The sequence below is a fragment of the Oncorhynchus nerka genome, unplaced genomic scaffold (genome assembly GCF_034236695.1).
Source record: "Oncorhynchus nerka isolate Pitt River unplaced genomic scaffold, Oner_Uvic_2.0 unplaced_scaffold_3976, whole genome shotgun sequence".
NCBI classification, from domain to species: Eukaryota; Metazoa; Chordata; class Actinopteri; order Salmoniformes; family Salmonidae; genus Oncorhynchus; species Oncorhynchus nerka.
The window spans coordinates 1-7698 of record NW_027037322.1 but is presented as its reverse complement, the minus strand read 5'-3'; the positions used below and the strand labels follow the sequence as shown (position 1 = coordinate 7698).

General features: G+C 42.4%; 1 long non-coding RNA gene across 1 annotated transcript; it reads right to left on the bottom strand.

Annotated features, from left to right (window-relative positions):
* Positions 1-412: 412 nt before the first annotated feature.
* Positions 413-5619, bottom strand: LOC115121252 (uncharacterized). Its single transcript, XR_003862292.2, has 3 exons — positions 5533-5619; positions 2794-2906; positions 413-507 (listed from the first exon to the last, which is right to left on the bottom strand). It is a non-coding gene; the product is annotated as an uncharacterized LOC115121252 (long non-coding RNA).
* Between the last annotated feature and the right edge of the window lie 2079 nt (positions 5620-7698).

The following is a 7698-nucleotide window of genomic DNA, read 5'->3' as shown; positions in this document are numbered from 1 at the left end:
GAAGATAACAGGAGAGCCAGTGGGACCACCAGCTCATCCTGGGACTGTTCAAGAACCTACAGAATATAGAATTACATTACAGCTACATTACAGCTCCATTACAGCTACATTACAGTTACATTACAGCTCCATTACAGTTACATTAGTTACATTACAGCTACATTACTGCTCCATTATAGCTACATTACAGTTACATTACAGCTACATTACAGTTACATTACAGCTACATTAAAGTTACATTACTGCTCCATTATAGCTACATTACAGTTACATTACAGCTACATTACAGTTACATTACAGCTCCATTACAGCTCCATTACAGTTACATTACAGTTACATTACTGCTACATTACAGCTACAGTAAATTACACAGATGTAGAACAGTTCATTACATGGAGAGCCATACCTCCCGTGTTTTCCTCAGAATCTGCTGCAGCTTGATGATGAAGTTTCATGGATCTCTCTTCACTAGTTCCTCTAAACTACAGTGGTTTATGCACAGGCCAGCTAAACACACAGACAAACACACAATGTAGGACAAATGTACTCTTACCTCCCCTTTCAGTATGAATGGTGGTCAAATCCACCCAAAATCACACTGTGTACATAAAATTGACACTGTGCTGTCCATTTAAGGGGTTGTGTACAAATGTAAAGTACAGTTTATAATAGCAATAAGGCACCTCGGGGGTTTGTGGTATATGGCCAATATACCACAGCTAATGGTTGTATCCAGGCACTCCGCGATGTGTCGTACGTAAGAACAGCCCTTGGCCATATATAGTGGCTTGCAAAGGTATTCATCCCCCTTTGCATTTTTCCTATTTTGTTGCCTTACAACCTGGAATTAAATTGCAACCTGAATTTGTATCATTTGATTTACACAACATGCCTACCACTTTGAAGGTGCAAAATATTTTTTCTTGTGAAACAAACAAAAAATAAGACAAAAAAAAACAAAACATTGGGCATGCATAACTATTCACCCCCCCAAAGTCAATACTTTGTAGAGCCACCCTTCGCAGAAATTACAGCTGCAAGTCTCTTGGGGCATGTCTCTATAAGCTTGACACATCTAGCCACTGGGATATTTGCCCATTCTTCAAGGCAAAACTGCTCCAGCTCCTGCAAGTTGGATGGGTTCCTGCTGGTGTTCAGCAATCTTTAAGTCATACCACAGATTCTCAATTGGATTGAGGTCTGGGCTTTGATTAGGCCATTCCAAGACATTTAAATGTTTCCCCTTAAACAACGAGTGTTGCTTTAGCAGTATGCTTAGGGTCATTGTCCTACTGGAAGGTGAACCTCCGTCCCAGTCTCAAATCTCTGGAAGACTGAAACAGGTTTCCCTCAAGAATTTCCCTGTATTTAGCACCATCCATCATTCCTTCAATTCTGACCAGTTTCCCAGTCCCTGCCGATGAAAAACATCCCCACAGCATGATGCTGCCACCACGCTTCACTGTGGGGATGATTTTCTTGGGGTGATGAGAGGTGTTGGGTTTGTGCCAGACATAGTGTTTTCCTTGATGGCCAAAAAGCTCAATTTTAGTCTCATCTGACCAGAGTACCTTCTTCCATATGTTTGGGGAGTCTCCCACATGCCTTTTGGCGAACACCAAACATGTTTGCTTGTTTTTTTCTTTAAGCAATGGCTTTTTTCTGGTCACTCTTCCGTAAAGCCCAGCTCTGTGGAGTGTACGGCTTAAAGTGGACAGATAATCCAATCTCCGCTGTGGAGCGTTTGCAGCTTTTTCAGGGTTATATTATGTCTCGTTGTTGCCTCTCTGATTAATGCCCTCCTTGCCTGCTCTATGGGTTTTGGTGGGTGGCCCTCTCTTGGCAGGCTTGTTGTAGTGCCATATTCTTTCAATTTTTTATAATGGATTTAATGGTGCTCCTTAGGATGTTCAAAGTTTCTGATATTTTTTATAACCCAACCCTGATCTGTACTTCTCCACAACTTTGTCCCTGACCTGTTTGGAGAGCTCCTTGATCTTCATGGTGCTGCTTGCCTGGTGGTGCCCCTTGCTTAGTGGTGTTGCAGACTCTGGGGCCTTTCAGAACAGGTGACACTTAGATTGCACACAGGTGGACTTTATTTAACTAATTATGTGACTTCTGCAGTTAATTGGTTGTACCAGATCTTATTTTCGGGCTACTTAGCAAAGAGGGTGAACACATACGCACAAACCACTTTTCCATTTAAGTTATTTTTTATTTATTTTATTTCACTTCACCAATTTGGACTATTTTGTGTATGTCCATTGCATGAAATCCAAATAAAAATCCATTTAAATTACAGGTTGTAATGCAACAAAATAGGAAAAACACCAAGGGGGGTGAATACTTTTGCAAGGCACCCCCCCGTGCCTTATTGCTTGATTGTCACTCAGGAGTGCTGTGATAGAGCCTGATGCTTCATAGATTTGTTCATTTTGAGTGACTTAGGCCCTAGAAATGTCCTAGAAATCATCTAAATTTCCTGTTTGACGTGTGACCTATGTGTCACCTCTTTCCTTTCCCGTTTGACTCATGGCGAAACTAGATGACCCAACATTTTAACACTGTTTCACAACAATGGGAGTATTTTTTATGAATGAAAATACAGATGATTGACTACATAACCAATGCACCACATTCATTACCATTCAGACGTGAAAGTGGTGAAATTTCACACTGATTAATCATATCCGGAGATTACATTTGGATTTTGAGATGACTGAACTTCCTTCTTAAGAGATGTGCTTTTCAAAGACCATTAGATCAGTAAATCTAAGTGATGAGGCTTACCATTCCAGGGCTATGTGTTGGGAAAGCTGTGGCCCAGGCCATAAAGGCACCTGTCCAGGGCGTGGTGCATACGGTCCTTTGTGCACGAGGTGTGCTCCATTTTAGATCATCTCCTGCAGAAGCATCACAGGATTTTCAGTAGTTGAACAACATTGGCGTTTTTTTCTTAATTACTTGCAACCACAAGTGTTTGTTCTGTGGATGACTAAAAGCTGTAATAAATAAATGGTTATGGAGAAGTCTATCAGAAAATAACACTTCCATGTTTCAGCAGTGTGAACTCCCCTGGCTCTTTGTTAATCCACAGACTGATGATCAGATTGGGCATATATTAAATAAGAGCCTTAGGCCCAGAGTAAAGCTGTTGTGACCTCCCACACAGACCTGGGTCCCCATGGGGCCCTATATTTAGCCTGGCGTGTCTCTTTCTTCATGTGTGCAGACAGGAAGATGTCATTGTGAAGTACAGCTGGGGTCCAAAGACAGCCCTGCCACTGTTGCCATGCAACAGGGACTGAGATGTCAATAGGAAACTGAGGGCCACCTGTGGCAGAGCAAACAGGAAAAGAGCCTCCCTATTATGATTACTTGGAACGTGACTAAGGAAGCACTCCGAGGGTAAAGTTCATACCCTACATGAGATAAGGAGATATTTAGATGTAATGGCAGTTAAAGATCACTCTGAAACTGTTGTATCATTTCAGCCAGTAGTTTTGAAAATGATGCTCACGAACCAAAACGGGTCCCTGTTTTTTGTGTACTATGTCATGCAATTGTGTACGACATCATCTATTTCGTGTGATGTTAGGAATTGTGCAATTTGTATGATACAGTATCATACAAATTTAGCAATTTCTGTGATGTGTTACAAATCCAATTTGCGCAATATGTTACATATTTGTTGTGCTTAAGATCCCGGAAGTGCTTCTTTAAGGCAGGAATGTGATGACATGGAATAATTAAAATACATTGCCCTACTCACCGAAACCTTTCCTGTGCACACGTACCATATTTACAGTTGTGTTGTGTGAACTTGATGGTAGCTTTCACGTATACTACATCACCAAAAGTATGTGGCCACCTGCTCATCAAACATCTCATTCCAAAATCATGGGCATTAATATAGAGTTGGACCCCCCTCTGCTGCTATAACAGCCTCCACTCTTCTGCGAAGGCTTTCCACTAGATGTTGGAACATTGCTGCGGGGAATTTCTTCCATTCAGCTACAAGAGCATTAGTGAGATCTGGCACTGCTATAGGGTGATTAGGTGTTCGATGGGGTTGAGGTCAGGGCTCTGTGCAGGCCAGTCAAGTTCTTCCACACCGATGTCGACAAAACATTTCTGTATGGACCTCGTTTTGTGCACGGGGGAATTGTCATGCTGAAACTGGAAAGGACCTTCCCCAAACTGTTGCCACAAAGTTGGAAGCAAATAATCATCTAGAATGTCATTGTATGCTGTAGCATTAAGATTTCCCTTCATTGGCACTAAGGGGCCTAACCCGAACCATGAAAAAAAGCCCCAGACCATTTTTCTTCCTCCACCAAACTTTACAGTTTGCATCGTGCATTGGGGAAGGTAGTGTTCTCCTGCCATCCGCCAAGCCAGATTAGTCCGTCGGCTGCCAGATGGTGAAGAGAACGCGTTTCCACTGCTCCAGAGTCTAATGACAGTGAGCTTTACACCACTCCAGCCGACTCTTGGCATTACGCATGGTGATCTTAGGCTTGTGTGCGGCTGCTCGGCCATGGAAACCCATTTCATGAAGCTCCCAACTAACAGTTATTGTGCTGAGGTTGCTTCTAGAGGCAGTTTGGAACTCAGTAGTGAGTGTTGCAACCCGAGGACAGACGATTTTTACGCACTATGCGCTTCAGTACTCAAAGGTCTCATTCTATGAGCTTGTGTGGCCTACCACTTCGCGGCTGAGCCGTTGTTGCTCCTAGACGTTTCCACTTCACACACACAATAACAGCACTTACAGTTTACCGGGGCAGCTCTAGCTGGGCAGAAATTTGATTAACTGATTTGTTGGAAAGGGGGCATCCAATGACGGTGCCACGTTGAAAGTCTCTGAGTTCTTACGTAAGGTTATTCTACTGACAATTTTCTACTTGATATTACTGTACTGGCCCTGGCCAGACTTCCAACCTCAGCAGAGGAAGCAGGTGTCACCCTATTGTCACCCTGTGACATTGTTCCTGTAATCCATGGTGCCGGCCGGAGGACTCCCACATAACACAGGGACAACAATATTGTACTGGGAGCAAAGATAACTGAGTGTGTTGGAGTACATGAAGCAACACCACGACGATCATTTTGTGACTTGGTTAAGACTGTTGTTGACAGATTGTGTGGATGGTATGTTGAAAGAGGAACAGGAAACGAAGGCTTTAGCAAAACGTTTCCTTTGCAGCAACATTTTTTGGAAGTTTTAGAAATGTCACACTGCAAAATGGGCCCGTTTTCTAAGAAATCTAAGTGACTGATCCTGGTTTGCACCAGAGGTGAGATCAGTGTTGTTGTTGGGTACAGAGGGTATCAACACTGCACACACACTCAACTGCAGTTTTAACTCAAATCTTGAGTCTCAATTATTTTCCTTTCCCAAGTCTTGAGTCACGACACACACCAACAAGTTCCTGCACAGTGTCTAAATTATTCTAGGAGAAAGGACCTGTTGACATTTCATCAAAACAGTAGACCAGACACTGAGTGAAGATTGTTAAATCTTACCTGCAGCTGTCCTGAAGGGTATGTGTCATTCAGTAGTGCTTTATATCCCAGAGTTATTTTTCTCCCATACAGCTGTGGCTCACTAGTGGAAGGGAAATGAATACAGTGACCACATCCTTCGGTGTGTGTGCTGCCACAGCCCAACGAAAATAGATGATCCAAATGCAAAGTCAAGTGAGCATGTGTAGCTAAACAAGAACTGAATGAAAGCCATGTTGAGGAGGTAGTTGGCATTGTGGTGGTATGAGGACAGGGCATTTCAAATTCATTTACCTCATTTGACATCTTGTCAAGAGATTGACAGCTTGTCAAAGTAATTAAGTAGGCCTACTTCTATCTAAGTACTGGACAGATTATAATGTCTGAAAAATTGCACAACATTGAGAACTTCTGGTCAACTGAAACTGTAAAGCATATTTGAAGCCTTAAAGTTAGACCCAGCGATATGACATATGAAGTAGATGCAGAAAATCAACAGCATAGTGGGTGTCCACAAGATTAGCACAGCAAAGTCAAAATGGTCTTTATCATACAAATTCATGAAAACAAACATTTGCTTTTTGGTCTTAATTTAAGTTTAGGGTTAGTCATAACATTAGCAGTGTGGTTAAGGTTAGAGTTAACGTTATGGTAAGGTTTGGGGCGGCAGTGGTTAGAGCATTGGACTAGTAACTGGAAGGTTGCAAGTTCAAATCCCCGAGCTGACAAGGTACAAATCTGTCATTCTGCCCCTGAACAGGCAGTTAACCCACTGTTCCTAGGCCGTCATTGAAAATAAGAATTTGTTCTTAACTGACTTGCCTAGTTAAATAAAAAAATAGCTAAAAAAGTTTAAAATAGGAGGTGTTTTAGCCATAATTATGACTTTGTGGTTATGGTAACTCGTGATGACCAGCAGTGGGTCAATTTTCGCAACAACTATGAGCGTTGAAGTGCGAGGCTCAATTGCACTGCTGTTTTGGTGCCCTGGCTAATACGCTGTGAACAGCGTGAAGCGAACCCAATGCACATGCGCTGTGTGTGATTGTTGGAGAGTGAAGTCTTGCATCTCGTTCCTCTCAATATCTGGCTTTTAACTAGATGGGATGCCGCTTTTCTCAGATTTGACTTTTCATAGCAGGTTAGGAGAATTTACGCGAAAGGTTAGGATAATTAACGTAGGATAATTATGTTAAGGTTAGGAAAAGGGTAAGGTTAGCTAAAAAATGTATTTGACAAAAGTTGTAATCCTTCTAGCTATGACCACATATCTGCTATTGGCGACATCTTTTCGCTGTTTTAATGTATTGTAATGACCTGACTAGATCATAAATGAACAATTGTCCAGACAGAGGCTTGAGTTTGCGAATTGACGGTTTATTGAACCAACTTTACACAGGCTACTGTTTGGGCCGTAGCACACGCCAAATAGATGACAATAACCCACAAGCCAATCGTGACCTTCTCTTGTGAAGCCCAGACGTAAAGAGAGAGAGAACAAAGGCTGAACCTGGTCTTAACTTCCAATGCCCAACCCCCCTCCACGCCACTCCGCCAACCACCAGGATGCCCGGCATCAGAACATTCCATGCATTCCCGTGATTGGCAGATAGCAGGTTGATTGACATGTCGGACCCCGCGAACACCGGGTACTGGTCAGTACAACACAACCACCTCCTAGCCTAGCACATAACACACAGCTGTCTGTGCGGGTCGCTACAGTATGAAATAATTTGACACACAAAACTTTTTCAATATGGGAAAATGTGTGGAACATTTAAAGGGAAGTGACATTGGTTTGCTTTTGGCTGATTATTTTCCATTTTCCCAATCAAGCGTTTACTGAGCTTCAGAGTAAACAACAAACAAACGCGGGCACAGTCAGCAGTACTGTCTCAAGGATGGATTAAAATGAATTCCTTTATCGTAACAGTACTTCCCGTCACCGCACGATGTCGCTGCTTGCGTGTAATTTACTGAAGTTTGGCGGGACGACTATCGTTAAATTTGAGGCAAATCTGATTCCAACGTATCCTACAGATGTACTTCAATAATACGGTTAAGGCTGAGATGAAACCTGTTGGATTGGCACTTTTGTGAGATTCAATGTAAACGTTTTTTTGTATTATTATTTATCAGTTATATGGTCTTACCGGTTACAGGTGGTAACTTGAGAAGAACACTGAA